At 42.0% G+C, this 18,902-nt stretch overlaps 1 pseudogene; it reads left to right on the forward strand.

Moving 5' to 3' along the window:
- Positions 1 to 4,270: 4,270 nt before the first annotated feature.
- LOC118632081 lies at positions 4,271 to 12,282 on the forward strand (annotated as a pseudogene).
- Positions 12,283 to 18,902: the final 6,620 nt, after the last annotated feature.

Genomic DNA, 18,902 nt, shown 5'->3' on the forward strand with positions numbered 1-18,902 from the left:
TCTCCCTCCCGCTGTATCTGAAGATGAATGCAAAACTGTCCTTGGGTGAGGATAAAAAAATTTTTTTTAATAAAAAAAAGAAAGGAGAAAAGATTATATTAAAGAAATAAAGTTTGTGTATAGTTACACCAATATGGAAGTACTCTTTTGGGTATAGGTTTTAACACTCAGGAGAAGGTGTTGACGTGCTGCTAGACTGGCTCTTAGAAGTTTGCAGAGTGTAACAGCCCCTCTTAAGTAAAGTAGAAATGCTAGAACTGCATGGCAGGCAGTGGAAGAAGGGGGTCAAAAGGTTGTAGGAGCCCAGCTGGTGTGGCTCAGTGGCTGAGCAACAACCCATGCACCAAGAGGTCACCAGTTCGATTCCCAGTCAGGGCACATGCCCAGGTTGTGGGCCAAATCCCCAGTGGGGGGCATGCAGGAGGTGGCCAGTCGATGTTCTCTCTTATTGATATTTCTATCTCTTTCTCCTTCTCCCTTCCTCTCTAAAATCAATAAAGAAAAAAAAATCTTAAAAAAAAAAAAGGTTGGCCCAGCCAATGTGGCTCAGTGGTTGAGCATCGACCCATACACCAAGAGGTCACCGGTTCGATTCCCAGTCAGGGCACATGCCCAGGTTGTGGGCCAAATCCCCTGTGGGGGGCATGCAGGAGGTGGCCAATCAATGTTCTTTAGCATCAATGTTTCTGCCTCTCCCTCTCCCTTCCTCTCTCTCTTTCTAAAAATGAATAAAGAAAAAAAAAATTAGCCCTGGCCGGTTTGGCTCAGCGGTTAGAGCGTCGGCCTGCGGTCCTGAGAGACCCGGGTTCGGTTCCCGCTAAGGGCACGTACTTCGGTTGCAGTTTGTCCCCGGCCCTGGTTGGTTGTGCGGGTGGCAGCCGCTCGATGTGTTCCTTTCACATCGATGTTTCTCTCTCTCTCTCTGTTCCTCTCTCTCCCTCCCACTCTACCTGAACAAAAAATGGAAAAATGTCCTCGGGTGAGGATAAAAAAAAAAAAAAATTAAAAACAAAAAAGGTTGAAGGAAGTGAGCATGCTAGAATGAACAGACTGTGTAAGCCTTGAAAGCCCACCAGATGACTTCATTCTACAAGAAGGCCAAAGCAATGAAGAATACGCTGGTGAGAGGGGCACATCTTTGAGCTATCAGTAGTAGCTCTCCTCTGAAGGGCAGGATTGATTATAGAGATGCTACAGAACTGGATTCTCTAACAGCAATGGGAATAATAAGGTCCCAAAATAATAGAGTCCAGATGGTATTCCTCAGCCACCAAAAGCCAGGTGGTGCAATTATTATAATAAGCAGCAAGGTTGGAATGAAATCCAGGAGAGCCCGATGAGCAAAGAGCTATGGAGATGGCATCTCTAGAGGTAAGACAGTTGGTAAGAGGACTGCATCAAATTCCAACGTATCTTGGGGAGCGGGGAGGATTCCCCACACCAACCAGCAAGTCTCCAACACTATCCGGGTGTCTTACAATTTAAATAAATTCTGAACTATCTACCCGGAGATAGTATCGGATTCCACAGGTTAGGGACTCAGTCCCATAAAGCTGTTCTCCACTTCAGATGCCAATAACAATGGTCATTTTCCCAGTCCCCACATTGTGATTAGAGTGGTCATACTTGGTAGTTAGCACAGCTTCCACATTGCTTTCTTGACCTGGGGATAGGAGCTATTATAATGAGGAAGACCAGGTGAAAACTTCTAAAGCTACCCCCCAAACACATCTACCAATAAATAAAAATAATTTTATCTTGGGTGGAATGTCAGAGATTAGTAGTACCTTTATTTATTTTTTTAAATCCTCATCCGAGGATATTTTTCTATTTATCTTCAGATGGAGTGGGAGGGAGGGAGAAAGAGGAAGAGAGAAAGAAAGAGAAATATTGACATGAGAGAGACACAATGACTGGTTGCCTCCTGCATGACCCCGACCAGGGCCAGGAACGAACCACAACTAAGGTACATGCCCTTGACCAGAATTGAACCCACAACTCTTTGGTCCGAGGGCCAACGCTCTAACCGCTGAGCCAAACCGGGCAGGACAGTAGTACCTTTAAAAAATGAAAAAATGTAGGGATGCTGGTCCCCAACATATCTTCAAATAATTCACTAGTGCAGGTCTTGCCCGAACCAGGTGAACCCTGGAGGATGACAGTGGACTGTCACACATTCGACCGAGTAGCGGCTCTGCTTGCAGCAGGCACGCCAGATGCGGGCCTTTTGCTAGAGCAGTCCTGCAGCTGCAGGTAGGTGGTAGACAAGCACCGAGCCGGCCAATGCTCTTTTCCGTCCCTGTCAAAAGAGGCATCAGAAACAGTTTGTGTTCTCTTGGATTGGACAACAGTATCTATTTACACTCCCAGAGCCAGATTAACTCTTCTACTCTCTCATAATATAATGCAAAGAGACCTGGGCTGTCTGGACATCTCACAGAATATCACATAGGTCCACTGTATCTGTGGATCATGAGCATCCGACCAGTTCTCCCACATCATGTACCACTGACGCCCTGACATCATCTCTCCCTCAGCTCACAAATATGGCAGAGGGTGTGTGTGTGTGTGTGTGTGTGTGTGTGTGTGTGTTCTTTAGGACCAAATGACAGAGTAGGAATAAGATCAAGCTTGGTTCACCAATGGATTGGCCTGGTATATGCATGCAAGTAAAAAAAATGGATGGCAGTGCCAATCAGGAGTGGCCTTGAAAACAGTTATGAGAGGCCCTGGCCAATTTGGCTCAGCAGTTGAGCGTAGGCCTGCAGACCAGAGAGTCCTGGGTTCGGTTCCCGCTAGGGGCACGTACCACAAAAAAAAATAAGAAAGAAAGAAAGAAAGAAAGAAAGAAAGAAAGAAAGAAAGAAAGAAAGAAAGAAAGAAAGAAACTAGCTATGAGAGGAAATCCTCCCAAAGTGCAGAGCTTCAGAAGGTGAAACTGGTCATTCACTCTGTGTGGAAAGTGAAGTAGCCCAAGGTTAGAATACATAGTTTTATGGGCAGTGGTGGATGTTTTGGTCAATTGCTCAGGGGTCTAAAATAGAAAGATTAGATTGGGAACTACAAAGTTTGAGGTAAAGGCACGTGAATGGACCAATGAGAAAAGAGACAAAGTGTGAAAATCTTTACCAAATGATAGTACCCATCCAAAAGCATCCATCACTGAACAGGCACCAAACAATCGGATAGACAAAATGACTTGGGCAGATGGTAGTCAGCCTTTGTCATGGGCCACCCCAGTGCTAGCACGGTGAACTCAGGGAGGAATAGCCATAATGGAGGGAAGGCTATGCATGGGCTCCCACCAACCAAGGCTGCTCTAGCCACTGGTGTTGCTAAATGTCCCCTATGTTAGCAACAAAGTCATTGCTGAACCACTGATGTGGCACCATCCTTCAAGAAGACCTTGGTGGCAACTTGCCTATTGGGCTCCTTCCATCCTGGAGGGGCCAGACATTTGTTCTAATAGAAACAGACATGTATTCTAGGTATGGATTTGCCTTTCCTACCCATGGGGCCTTCAGCAGCATTAACATCTAAAGACTTACAGAATGTTTGATCCACCAAAATAATTTCCTATGTAACATTGCATCAGACCAAAAGACCCTCTTCTTTACAGCAAGGAGATTCAGCAGTGGCACATGACCATGGAATCCACTGGTTGCATCACATGTCATATTATAGATGCCACCAGCATGACAGAATGATGGTAGGGCCTGCTGAAGCCACAGCTGAGACACCAGCTTGGATAAGGTACACTGAGATTGGAATACCAACTTCCAGGATGCAGTATCATGATAAATCAATAACCTTTATATAATGCTGTGTCCTTAATATGTAGACTACATGGTTCAAGGAACCAAAGAGTCAGAGTAGGACATCAAACTTGCTTGGGGAATTTGTGTTTCTTATCCCTGGAACTCTGTGTTTTGCAGATGCAGGTGTCATGGTTCGCCAGGGGAAACGTTTCCACTAGAGGACACAGTAAGAATACTATTGAAAAGTCGCCCTGGCCGGTTTGGCTCAGCGGTTAGAGCGTCGGCCTGCGGTCCTGAGAGACCCGGGTTCGGTTCCCGCTAAGGGCGCGTACCTCGGTTGCAGTTTGTCCCCAGCCCTGGTTGGTTGTGCGGGTGGCAGCCACTCGATGTGTTCCTTTCACATCGATGTTTCTCTCTCTCTCTCTGTTCCTCTCTCTCCCTCCCACTCTACCTGAACAAAAAATGGAAAAATGTCCTCAGGTGAGGATAAAAAAAAAGAAGAAAAGTAAACCATGGCTGTCATCATTCGGGTACTTTAAACCATTTGTGCCAAGGGGTGAATAGTCAAGAAGAAATCACCATCTAGGTTGAGCTAACGGACCTGATCATTAGGAGGAGAGAGGGCTGCTGCTACACAGTGGGGATTGGGAGGACTGTTTTTAATACCCAAGTGATCTACTGAGGATTCTCTCAGTACTTCCTTACCCAGTTTTGATGGTAAATAAATAAATTTGGCATCCAGGCCTGAGAAAGGCATGGTAACCAGGGGCTCAGATCCTCATGGTTGAAGAGCTGGGTCAATCCTCTAACTAAACCATCTAGATCAGTAGCAGTGTTAGTCAAGAATGAGAAAACTAAATTGATAACAGTAGGAATTTGATGAGTATCAATTGTAGTCTTGATACCAGCCGCAGCAGAAGCAGCTGCAGTTCATTCTACTGAACTTCCCCTCATCAGTTTTCCCCAGGAAAAAAGACCTCTAGTGTCCTGAAGGAGCTGCTCCCAGAATTTATATGAAGCAGATGGATCTGAGTGGCACAGAGGTGGGCTGTTATGGATGCTGTGCTGTGATGTGTTGCCCAGATTTCCCCTTCAGAACTGAAGGTCTTACTCCTTCAGCTACTGAAAAGGTTGGCTGATAACGGCAGGTTCTTAAATGGAGAGCCACATCATCCAAGGTCAAACTCCCTTTCCTCGATAGCGCACATCAAAGACCTATGTGGGGGTATAAAAGGCTCACGCTTCACTTGGATTGACTCTGAAGGGGTCAGGCAAAGCTTTGCTGCGACTCCATTGCAGCTCAATTTATTCCTGTCTAATCCCGCTTCCCTCCGATTCTACACAGGTCTTGATCCTAATAACACTCCCTGATAAACTTCCTCTATGAATTTGCTTCTCATAGAATCCAAATCATAGAAATTTTCTTTATAGCACTTTACTTTTGGTGTAAGCTGTTAAGTTATACCTTGACCTTTCCATTAATAATTCTGATTATTTAATAGAAACTTTGTGAGTTCTTACGCCCAATAGGGTGTTACTGTCATGAGACCTATTTTTTGGCTCCCACACTATTTTAAATTGTTGACCACTCATGAGTTAACTCGTGTTTTCATGCCCAAACGTTGTCTTAGACTCTAAGACTTAGAGCCATATCTTGATTCTTGGTATCATGTATACCAAGATAATTACTACAACAGTGTTTCTACAGCTGAAATATTTTTAGAAAAGATTTCTAAATCTTTTCTAGTCTGTGGTACCATAAGAGAAAACCATGGTTTGCCAAAGGTACTAAAAGAAAAGTCAAAGAATCTTCAGAGAGGGGAAAGGACGTTTTTACGGAAAGAACCTATTGTCCTTATATCATGGAAAGATAAGAAACTGGTGAATATGATATCAACCATCCACAATGCCTCTATGAAAACAACTGGAAAGCGAAAAAGAAATTCTACGAGAGATATAGTTAAACCTGTGTGCATATTAGATGACAACAAATACATGAAAGGAGTCGAGAGACCAATATTTGGGGAACAGCAGTAACTTTCGGAAAAGTATAAAGTGATCTAAAAAAGTATCATTCTTTCTGATCAATTGCACTTTATTCAATGCATTCAAAATTTACTGAAATAGACAAAATAAAATAAGATACAAAAAAATTCTACTTGAAGTAGCTAGGGAATGGACATCTGCTGGTTCAAATGAGTGCAGCTCAGAACCTAACACTTCTTCTGGTTCCTCTAAAAGAGCTCCTTACATTGATTCACCTTTTAGACTTCAGGGCAACTAAAAGACCACATTTTAGAAAAAATAGTCACTGGTATAAAAAAAAAATCCAACTAGAACGTGTGAAGTGTGTGTTTCAAAAGAAAAATGCAGTGAAACCAGATATATTTGCAAAACATGTTGTGTACCATTACACGTAGGTGATTGCTATACAGTATACCACACCAAAAAAATTACTAAAACATATAATATGTATAAAATATAATATGTAGCAGATATATACAAAGTTTCATTTAAATTCCTTATGTATAAATAAAGTATACTGAAGTTTATTTAGATTGTTTCACTTTCATACTCAATTATGAAAAAAATAGCTGGTGACATGAGATAACTTCTGCATAAAATTGCCAGTCAACAATGTAATAATATAGCAGAGAGGATAAGTCATGTTTTAGAAAACATACATATTGCTTTGTGTTTTCTGGTAAGTGCTAGGTTTTACACATTAACAGGGGTGGGGAGCCTTTTCTCTGCCACGGGCCATTTGTATATTTATAACATCATTTGAGGGTCATACAAAATTATCAACTTAAAAATTAGCCTTCTATATTTGGTCAGGCTAATTTGGTGAGGCATATGATGTTAGCTGATATTGATTTCAGGGGCCTTATACATTCCCCACTGCAGCAAGTTAGAAGAAGGGATAGTCTAGGTTGATCTTTTTTTTTTTTTCTTTTTTTTTTCAAATCTTTATTTTTGGATGTAAAATGTATTAGATGTTCCACATTTTTCCCCCAATGACCCCCTCCTCCCCCCTCCCGCCCCCCTCCCACCTTTTCCCACACTATTGTCTGTGTCCATTGGTTATGCATATAAGTTCTTTGGTTTATTTCTTCCCACCCCCCCAACCCCTTTCCCTTTGAGGTTTGTCAGTCTAACAATGAATTTGTGCTTCTTAATCCCTTCACCTTTTTCACCCATTCCCCCAACCCCCTTCCCAACTGGCAACCAACAAAATGTTCTCTGTATCTATGAGAATGTTTCTGTTCTGCGTGTTCATTTTGTTTGTAGATTCCATTGTTGATAGATATGTATTCATGCCATTTTGTTTGTTCATACATTTTATCTTTTTCTTCAAAAAGACCCTTCATCATTTCATATAATAACGGTTTGGTAGTGATGAACTCCTTTAACTTTTTCTTGTCTGGGAAAGTTTTTATATGTCCATCGATTCTAAATGACAGCTTTGCAGGATAGAGTAATTTTGGTTGTAGGTTCTTGGTTTTCATCACTCTGAATATTTCTTGCCACTCCCTTCTGGCCTGCAAACTTTCTTTTGAGAAATCAGCTGACAGCCTAATGGGTACTCCCTTGTAGGTAACTAGCTGCCTTTCTCTTGCTGTTTTTAATATTCTCTCTTTGTCTTGAACCTTTTGCATTTTGATGATGATGTGTCTTGGTGTGTGCCTCTTGGGGTTCATCTTGTTTGGGACTCTCTGTGCTTCCTGGACTTGTATGTCTGTTTCCTTCACCAAGTTAGGAAAGTTTTCTGCCATTATTGTTTCAAACAGGTTTTCGATTTCTTGTTCTCTCTCTTCTCCTTCGGGCACCCCCAAGATGCGAATGTTGGCACGCTTGAAGTTGTCCCAGAGGCTCCTTACACTATCCTCATTTTTTTGGATTCTTTTTTCTTTTTGCTGTTCTGATTGGGGATTTTTTGCTTCCTTATATTCCAAATCGATGGTTTGCTCCTTGGATTTACATACTCTATTATTGAAGCTGTGTAAATTATTCTTTATTTCAGTTAATGCCTCCTTTAATTCTAACTGTGTATCCATGATTTCTAACTGGTCCTTTTTTATGCTCTTGAGGCCCTCCCTAAGTTCACTGAGGTTCTCACTAAGTTCATTGAGCATCCTTATAAGCAGTATTTTGAACTCAGCATCTGTTAGGTTGCTTATCTCCCTTTCGCTTAGTTCTTTTATTGGGGTTTTGTTCTGCTCTTTCATTTGGGACCTGTTTCTTTGTATCCTCATTTTGGCTGCCTCCCTGTGTTTGTTTCTGTGTATTACTTAACGAGAGGTATGGGGCTCGCTGAGACCCGATGCTGCTCATTTGAAAGAATTTAGGAAAAACCTGGAGCAGGATCCAAGACCGGCCAATCCTATGGTTAAGCAAGTGGCAACAGCTTGGGTGGGCTTGAAAGTTGGGTGGGGCGGGGCCTCAGGGAGTCAGCAGGGCGGGGCTACCAGTGTGAGCCAGGTTGCTGGAGTCCCAGATATGGCTTCTGTCTGCCGCCCCCGGGAAGGGCTCACCAAAGGAACAAAGGCCTCTGACAGCACGTTTGTCCCCGAGGAAGCCCCCTCTCCAGCCCTCGCTCCAGTGCCAAACAGCTCAGTTCTTCCCTGTGTGTCTCTGGTGCCCCTGGAGCTGCCTCCCCTCCGAGCTTAGAGGGAGAGAGTCCGATAAGTCCGTGCGCCGGCCCGTTAGGGAGCTGCCTGGGGCTCCAGCCAGGTCAGCTTCCCTGAGCCTCAGTTTCCGCTGGTTTTTCCAGCCAGAAGTTATGGGGATTCTCTTCCTGGCACTGGAACCCTGAATGGGGCACCTGGTGTGGGACGAGGACCCCTCAGTCCTCAGGAAGGACCTTCCCAGCCGTGGGAGCCTCCTGATTTTTATCCGCCACACGTGGGTGTGGGACCAGCCCGTCTCGCCACCGCACGCCGCCGCCGCTCGTCCTACCAGTCTGGATGTAGCTGCTTTTTTTTTTTTTTTAATTCCGTAGTTGTACGACTTCCATTCAGCTGGATTTCAGGCGGTTTTGAATGATGATTGTTCTGTAGTTTAGTTGTAACTTTGATGTGGTTGTGGGAGGACGCGATACCGCGTTTACCTACGCCGCCATCTTGACCAGAAGTTGTTGATCTTTTTTTTAATACACTTTTATTAAGAAAGATCTTAAAATAGCCACAAAATAAATATAGAATAGTCTGGCCGGTGTGGCTCAGTGATTGAGCAAAGACCCATGCACCAAGAGGTTGCCAATTTGATTCCCAGTCAGGGCACATGCCCAGGTTGTGGGCCCAATCCCCAGTGGGGGGCATGCAAGAGGCAGCCAATTGATGTTCTCTCTCATCGATGTTTCTATTTCTCTCTCCCTCTCCCTTCCTCTCTAAAATCAATAAAGAAAAATAAAGAAATATAGAATATATTTCTATGTTTGGAGAGGTAATTAAACTGATAGAAAAAGTGTAAGCTTTAGGATTGCAAAATTCTGGCTTAAATATCAATTTCACTCTTTTTAAAAAAAATTTATTTATTTATTTTCATTTTTTGTTCAGATAGAGTGGGAGGGAGAGAGCGGAAGAGAGAGAGAAACATCGACATGAAAGGGATACATCAAGTGGCTGCCACCTGCATGACCCAACCAGGGCCGGGGACAAATTGCAACTGAGGCACGTGCCCTTAGCGGGAACCGAACCCGGGTATCTCTGGACTGCAGGCCAACGCTCTAACCGCTGAGCCAAACCGGCCAGGGCTCAATTCCACTCTTTATTTGCTTTGTAACTTAAGGCAAGTCAGTAATTTTGCTAAGCTGGTCTAGGGAGGGCAATGTAGTGAAGGGGTTAATTGTGTGAACTCAGAAGCTAGATTACCTGGGTTTAAAGTTTTGTCACTTACCAACTAGGTAACCTTAGATTAGTTACTTAACTTCTCTGTGCCTCAGTTTATTCCTCTTTAAAATGAAGATAATGATAGCGCCTATCTTATAAGTTTGTTGAGAAGAGTAAATTAATTAATGTATGTAAAGTGCTTGGAATAATGTCATTGAGTGAATGATCAATAAACATGGGCTATAGCCCTGGTCAGTTTGGCTCAGCAGTTGAGCATCGTCGGCCTGCGGACCAGAGAGTCCCGGGTTCAGTTCCTGCTAGGGACATGTACCACAAAACAAACAAACAAACAAACAAACATGGGCTATTATCATTATCTGTACTATAGTTTAACAATATTTGCTCATAGGGTTGTGGTGAAGATTAAATGAAGCAATGTAAGAGATATGATTAGCTCAGAGCCTGCTACATAGTAAGCCTTTAAAAAATTATAATCATGAGAGAATGTGTGTTATAAGATTATTTTAAAGACTTCATCTATGTGCCAGGAACTCTGCTAGATGCGTGTGATACAGAGGGAAACAAAGACACACCATATAGCCTTTGCCCTTGAGCTTAGAGTCTAACAGGGATTGAATGAGAATGAATGTAATTCATTAGCCTTGCTTGGTGCAAAGGAAGATAGACAGATGAATGTAAATCTTTTTGGGCACACAGGGGAAATAATCCATGCAGGTAGTGTGCTGGCATGTTTATAACTCCATAATTGATGATTGGTAAATTATTGTGCTGCTCCATAATTGATGATTGGGAAAGTCACTGTGTGCCCTCTAACTGAACTTGTCAAAATAACCTCAGTAAATTGGAATGCTCCCTGAACCAAGAAATTGTTGGGAGCCGGCTACGTGTCTGACAGAGTCCACGGAGCCTGGAGGTCTTGAGTCAGAGACTCGACCTTCCCCACAATCTCAAGGAATCAGGCTTGCATTGTGTTTGTGCAGCTCAGGGCTAAGTGTGACCCAGTGTACCTTGAAATACCTGAAATACCTGGGTGTTCCTGGGTGTTCCTGGGTATTCCTGGGTGTGCCTGGGTGTGCCTGGGCATTCCTGGGTGTGTCTGGGTATTCCTGGGTGTGCCTGGGTATTCCTGGGTATTCCTGGGTGTGCCTGGGTATTCCTGGGTATTCCTGAGTGTGCCTGGGTGTGCCTGGTGTTCCTGGGTGTGCCTGGGTGCTCCTGCTATCTGTACAGCAAACTAATTCAATACAGCATTGCTGTGGCCCTGGGCATTATATCCAGAAGATCCTATTTGCTGTAAGGTATAAAAGGCATGTAATGAAGCATATCGGGGCTGATTCCGAAGACTCTGTCACAGGGTGTTCGGAATCAGACGCCGGCTAATAAACGGCTCTTATTTGGACTTCAATTCTCTAGTGGTCTTTCTTTGACTCGGTCGCACCACAACATTTGGAGGCCCCAGGGCTGGTCTCCCAGAACTCGGGGTCAGTCGCCGGCCGGCTTTGCTCTCTATTTGGCTTTAATTTGGCTCTGGTGGTCTCTCGGTTCTCTCGCGCCACAACAGTAGGTTCTTTCTAATTCTTATTCTTTTATCTCTATTTGTCAATCATTTACCATAATTATAGGGTATTGAACTTTTATGTTTCAGTCCCAATTGGCTGAAACAAAAAATTAAATTTTAGATATTAAACTTTTTTTTGTTTTAAAAGCTTAATATTTGAAATTTGTAGAACTGAATAGATTTGAGAGATATTTGAACTTTTTGGTGATGTGTTGTAGGTCTGTAGCATTTATACTTTTACAAGTGCCAAAGTTTAAAATTGCACTAAGACTTCAGGAGGACACCTTGTATCTGGATAGAAATGCCCTCCTCTTTTAAAATTAGTTCTTTGCAGACACAATCTACAAGGTGGGTTTACCTGAGGCTACTCATCAAGTTGAGGCTGCCCCAACCAATTCTGCAGTTGAAGGATTTAGGGCAAATCTTGTGTTTAAAGAGATTGAGAAGAAGCTTGAAGAAGAAGGGGAAGAGTTTGTGAAGAAAATCAGTGATATTTTTGCCTTCAAGGTGAAGGATGGCCCTGGAGGTCAAGAAGCCACCTGGGTGGTGGATGTGAAGAATGGCAAAGGATCAGTGCTTCTTTTTTTTTTTTTTTATCCTTACCTGAGGACATTTTTTGTTCAGATAGAGTGGGAGGGAGAGAGAAAGAGGGAAAGGGAGAGGGAGAGGGAGAGGGAGGGAGAGGGAGGAAGAGAGAGAGAGAGAGAGAGAGAGAGAGAGAGAGAGAGAGAGAAACATCAACGTGAATGGGACACATCGAGTGGTTGCCACCCACACGACCCAACCAGGGCTGGGGAGAAACTGCAACCAGGGCTGGGGAGAAACTGCAAATGAGGTACATCCCCTTAGCGGGAACCGAACCTGGGTCTCTCTGGACCGCAGGCCAATGCTCTTACCACTGGGCAAAACCGGCCAGGGCGGATCAGTGCTTAACTCAGATAAGAAGGCTCACTGAACAATCACAATGGCTGACTCGGACTTGATGGCTTTAATGACTGGTAAAATGAATCCTCAGTCGGTCTTCTTTCAAGACAAACTGAAAATCACTGGCAACATGGGTCTGGCTATGAAGTTACAAAACTTTCAACTCCAGTGGATCAAAGATAAACTGTGAAGAACTTCCTGTGCCTACCTTTGAGAATCAAGATGAGACTTACAGGTATATATCCATTATTTCACCGTCAGAACTTAGACTGAAACCATGCATTGGCAAGTAGCATGAGAATGGTTTTTTTGTTTGTTTGTTTGTTTTTTTATCCTCACCTGAGGACACTTTTCCATTTTTTGTTCAGATAGAGTGGGAGGGAGAGAGAGAGAGAGAAACATCAACATGAAAGGGACACATTGAGTGGCTGCCACCCGCACAACCCAACCAAGGCTGGGGACAAACTGCAACCAAGGTACATGCCTTTAGTAGGAACCAATCCCGGATCCATCTGTACCGCAGGCTGAGGCTCTAACCACTGAGCAAAACTGGCCAGGCGAGATTGGTTTTTATTTTTATTTTATTGATTTTTTTTTTTAGAGAGAGAGGAAGGGATAGGGAGAGAGAGACAGAAACATCAATAAGAGCGAACATCAATTGGCTGCCTCCTGCATGCCCCCTACTGGGGATTTGGCCCACAGCCTGGGCATGTGCCTTGACTGGGAATCAAACTGGCGACCTCTTGGTGCATGGGTCAATGTTCTACCAATTTATTTTTGTTATAGATGTTTCTCCTTTTCCTCCATTGACACCTTCCTCCCCATCTCCGCCCCCCGGTCCCGTCCCCATCTTTGTTGTCTATATCCATTGGTTATGCATACATGCATATAAATTCTGTTTATCTCTTCCCCTTCTCGCTACCCCCTCTTCTGAGGTTTATCAGTCTGTACCCTACTTCTATGTCTCTGGGTCTATTTTGTTCATCAGTTTGTTTTGTTCATTATATTCCACAAACAAGTGAGATCATGTTATATTTGTCTTTCTCTGCTTGGCTTGTTTCGCTTAGCCTAATACTCTCCAGGTCCCTCCATGTCGTCTCAAAGGATAAGAGCTCTTTCTTTCTTACTGCTGCCTAGTACTCCATTGTGTATATGTACCTCAGCTTTTTTTTTCCCTCTCACCTGAGGACATTCTTCCATTTTTTTATTCAGATAGAGTGGGAGGGAGAGAGAGGAAGAGAGAGACAGAGAGAGAAACATCGACATGAAAGGGACACATCGAGTGGCTGCCACCCGCACGACCAACCAGGGCCAGGAACAAACTGCAACCGAGGTACATGCCCTTAGCGGGAACCAAACCCAGGTCTCTCTGGACCGCAGGCCAACGCTCTAACTGCTGAGCCAAACTGGCCAGGGCGTACCACAGCTTTTTTTATCCATTCATCTACTGATGGACACTTGGGTTGTTTCCAGATCTTAGCTATTGTAAATAGTGCTGCTATGAACATAGGGGTGTATATATTCTTTCTGATTGGTGTTTCAGGCTTCTTAGGGTATATTCCTAGAAGTGGGATCACGGAGTCAAATGGCAATTCAATTTTTAATTTTTTGAGGAAACACCATACTGTTTTCCATAGTGGCTGCACCAGTCTGCATTCCCACCAGCAGTGTATTAGAGTCCCCTTTTCTCCACACCCTTGCCAACACTTGTTGTTTGATGATTTGTTGATGGCGGCCATTCTGACAGGTGTGAGGTGATACCTCATTGTTGTTTTAATTTGCATCTCTCTGATGATTAGTGATATTGAACATTTTTTTCATATGTCTCTTAGCCTTTCGTATGTCCTGTTTGGAGAGGTGTCTCTTTAGGTCCTCTGCCCATTTTTTAATTGGGTTATTTGTCTTCCTTTTGTTGAACTGTATGAGGCGAGATTTGTTTTTAAATGGGTGTGACCAATCCTGTTTTTCCTAAGCTCTGGGTGAACAGAGCCTGATGGTATACTACTGCTTTGCTGAACTGCATACCACTGTGCATTACAAAGTTAATATGGTAATTATGGCTTGGGGTAAAATTGAGTTTCAGAATAAAATTAGGAACAGCAAAATCCAAAAACTATGTAAACAAAAGCTCTCATTTTGCTTATGAAGTACATTTAAGGATTATTCTGCTGAAGATTCAATTTCAGTTTTCTCTGGGAGAACTAGGGGAGAAACAAAATACCGGAAGCTGGCCAGTAATTAGTGTTGTGTACTTAATGACCTTAAACTATTTTCTTTTCTTTTTTTTAATCCTCACCCGAGTACATTCTTCCATTTTTTGTTCAGATAGAGTGGGAGGGAGAGAGAGGAAGAGAGAGAGAGATACAGAGAGAGAAAGAGAGAAACATCGACACATTGAGTGGCTGCCATCTGCACGACCAACCAGGGTCAGGGACAAACTGCAACCGAGGTACATGCCCTTAGCAGAAACCGAACTCGGGTCTCTCTGGACCGCAGGCCGACGCTCAACCGCTGAGCCAAAGCAGCCAGGGCCCTTAATCTATTTTCTAATAATGGTTCTTAAAATTCTGTACTGGGATTTAAATTTTTTTTAATTTTGCATTTTGTGCCATTAGAACAATATTTTCTTCCCAGATCTAAATAAAAGAAATATGATCAAAGCTTGGGGGAAAAAAAAAAAGCTGAACACAAGCCTATTTTTAAAATAAAAATATTTTTAAATACTTCCTTCTTGAAAAAATCAATGTTAAATCATTTTAACAATAAAATTTGCTTTGAGGTGTACAGTTTTAAAATTATAATCTCATATTAATTTAAGTTTATAAAGCTCTCAGTCCTTTGTTATAATTTTCCTTTTCATATGTTCAGTTAATTAATTACTTACATTTATCTTTCTTCCTAGTTTTTTTAATGCTAATGTAATTTCTTATAACTCAGGAAGATATGGGGCAAAATAATGGTTTTGGAAGAATGTTTAATAGAAAATTAAAATTGCTCTTCCTGATTAAAAGAAAGTTCTTTGCAGGGCTGTGCTGGATACCTGCTTTGATCACTAAAGTTGTTTTTTCTAGATTTGCTAAAGGAAGATTGTGAGGAGCAGTGTCAATTCACATGTAATAAGTTGAAAAGAACTGGACCCTAATAGGAGTAACATGAAAATAGGCGATATGAAACAGCTTTTCTATCCTCCATGCTAATTTGACTGTAGCCTTGCTATTTAAGAGAAAACATACAAATCTTAGAAACCCTTACCTCGGCTTTAAAGGGCAAGGAGTTAAGTAATCAATTTTTTAGATTGGTATAAAAATCACCTAAACTTTAAATATTTAAAAAAAATTAATGTTCTCCAATTACTTCAAAAGTTCATATGGAACCAAAAAAGGCCTCGAATAGCCACAGCAATCTTGAAAAGGAAGAACAAAGTTGGAGGGATCACAATACCAGATTTCAGGTTATACTACAAAGCCACCATAATCAAAACAGCCTGGTACTGGCACAAGAACAGGTATATAGACCAGTGGAACAGAATAGAGAACCCAGAAATGGACCCTAGGCAATATGCTCAATTAATATTTGACAAAGGTGGCAAGAGCATACAGTGGAGTAAGGACAGCCTCTTTAATAAATGGTGCTGGGAAAATTGGACAGCTACTTGCAGAAAAATGAAACTAGACCATCAACTTACACCCTACACCAAAATAAACTCAAAATGGATAAAAGACTTAAATGTAACCCATGAATCCATAAAAATCCTAGAGGAGATTGTGGGCAACAAAATCTCAGACATCATACGCAGCAGAATTTTTACTGACACATCACCTAAGGCAATAGAAACAAAGGAGAAAATGAACGCATGGGACTACATCAAACTCAAAAGCTTCTGCACAGCGAAAGATACAATCATCAAAACGGAAAGGCTACCCACTGTATGGGAGAGCATAATTGCCAATGATATATCAGATAAGGGGTTAATTTCCAATACATATAGAGTGCTCACACAACTCCACAAAAGGAAGACAAAGAATCCAATTAAAAAATGGGCAGAGGAATTAAATAGACACCTCTCCAAACAGGACATACAAATGGCTAAGAGACATATGAAGAAATGTTCATCATCACTAATCATCAGAGAGATGCAAATCAAAACAACAATGAGGTATCACCTCACACCGGTCAGAATGGCCGCCATCAACAAATCATCAAACAACAAGTGTTGGCGAGGGTGTGGAGAAAAGGGGACTCTAGTACACTGTTGGTGGGAATGCAGACTGGTGCAGCCACTATGGAAAACAATATGGTGTCACCTCAAAAAATTAAAAATTGAACTCCCATTTGACCCAGTGATCCCACTTCTAGGAATATACCCTAAGAAGCCTGAAACACCAACCAGAAAGAATATATGTACCCCCATCTTTGTAGCAGCACTATTTACAATCGCTAAGATCTGGAAACAGCCCAAGTGCCCATCAGTAGACGAATGGATTAAAAAGCTGTGGTACATATATACAATGGAGTACTACGCAGCGGTAAGAAAGAAAGATCTCTTGTCCTTTGAGACTACATGGAGGGACCTGGAAAGTATCATCCTGAGTGAAACAAGCCAAGCAGAGAAAGACAAATTTCATATGATCTCACTGATTTCTGGAATATAATGAACATAACAGTTTGAGGACAATCCCCTAAGGAGTGGGGAGCTGAGAGAGGGATGAACAACAGAATTTATATGCATATAGGCATGAACAGTGGACATGGACAACAATCGGGGGAAGGGGCGGGGAGGGAAGGGGGAGGGGGGAACCACTGGGGGAAAAAAGGAGAATCATTTGTAACAAAAATTAATCAATAAAAAAAAAAAAAAAAAAAAAAAAAAAAAAAATTAATGTTCTCAAATATGTGAAATCTTTCTCCTAACTTCTTAAACGTATTCCTAGAAATTTTGCATATAAACAAAATATTTCTGGGCCAAGGAATACTTTCAGTTTAACAAGGCTTCACATTGTACTGAGTGCTGCAGATTCCATCATTTTTATTTATTTATTTATTTTATTTTAATTTTTTTTTGGTATGTGCCCCTAGCAGGAACTGAACCTGGGACTCTCTGGTCTGCAGGCTGACGCTCCAACCACTGAGCCAAACCGGCCAGGGTCTGATTCCATCATTTTTAAAAAACAGAAACAAAAAATAATGGTATAGAAAATATCACAATCTATTACCTCATAAAAACATTGTTTAGGGAGTTTAGAGCTTTGAAATTCAAGTATTGATTGCAGTTTTATTTCGAAAAGAATGCTAAAATGTGTGTGGTTTTTCTCTCATGTTTGTATTAAAAGAAAAGCTAAAACCCCTATTTTATTATTTTTATTATTATTTTTAATCTTCACCCAAGGATATGTTTCCACTGATTTAGATAGAGAGGGAGGGAGGGAGAGAGGGAGAGAGAGAAACATCTATATGAGAGAGAGACCTCAATTGGTTGCCTCCCACTAACCCCCACCAGGGCAGGGGAATCTAACTTGCAACCCAGTTTGTGCCCTTGACCAGGAATTGAATTCATGACTCTTTGGTCTGCAGGTCAATGCTCTAACCAGCCAGAGCATAATAAACTCTATTTTATTTTATTTTTTTATTTTTATTTTTTTTTATCCTCACCCGAGGACATTTTTCCATTTTTTGTTCAGGTAGAGTGGGAGGGAGAGAGAGGAACAGAGAGAGAGAGAGAGAGAGAGAGAGAGAGAGAGAGAGAGAGAAACATCGACGTGAAAGGAACACATCCAGTGGCTGCCACCCGCATGACCGACCAGGGCCGGGGACAAACTGCAACCGAGGTACGCGCCCTTAGCGGGAACCGAACCCGGGTCTCTCCGGACCTCAGGCTGACGCTCTCACCGCTGAGCCAAACCGGCCAGGGCTAAACTCTATTTTAATAAAGACTACTCACAATGTAGTGGGGGAAACATATAAATAACCGTAATACATTTTACATTATAGGTTTTTTTTTTTAATCCTCACACAAGGACATGCTCAGAGAGAGGGAGAAGGAGGAAGAGAGAGCAAGTGAGAGAGAAACATTAACGTGAGAGAAATATCGATCGGTTACCTTTCATATGTGCCCTGACTGAGGATGGAACCTGCAACCCAGGATATGCCCTGACCAAGAATCGAGCCAGCAACCTTTTAGAGCACAGATGTTCAACCAACTGAGCTACTGTGGGCGGGCTAAATTATAGTTTTTAAAATTTATAGTAATTATAAACAAAATGTCAAGATAGCAAAGAGAAGGAAGTGATTGATTTTGCAGAAGCTTTTCCTTTAGCATTGTTTTACCATTTGAATCACTGCTTAAAATATTAATAGAATTGATCTTTCAGAACTCTATTTGTCTACTTAGGTTTATACTAAACCTAATTTTCTCAGCCTTGGCATTATTGACATTTTGAACAGAATATTTCTTTATTGTAGGGAGCTGTCATGTGCATTGTGAGATATTTGGGTGCATCTCTGATTTCAGTAGCATTCCCCCAGACCTAATAATCAAAAATGTCTCCAGACATTGTCAAATGCCCATTGGTGAGAAGTATCCTTCCCTCTTGAGAACCACCGCACTAAAACAATGATTATTTTTGGGTGAGTCTTATCAGTTATGTTCTCACTTTATAAAGGGTTAGTATGATTTATCATTTATCAGTGGTCTATAGGAACTAGAAATGTTACTATCACAATCATTTGGCTACTTGATATGTGATTTGTTGCAGAGGAAATTACATTAGTGATTTATGCACAAATATACATTTTTATTTTTTATCCTCACCT

The sequence above is a fragment of the Molossus molossus genome, unplaced genomic scaffold, assembly GCF_014108415.1.
Source record: "Molossus molossus isolate mMolMol1 unplaced genomic scaffold, mMolMol1.p scaffold_m16_p_17, whole genome shotgun sequence".
Classification (NCBI taxonomy): domain Eukaryota; kingdom Metazoa; phylum Chordata; class Mammalia; order Chiroptera; family Molossidae; genus Molossus; species Molossus molossus.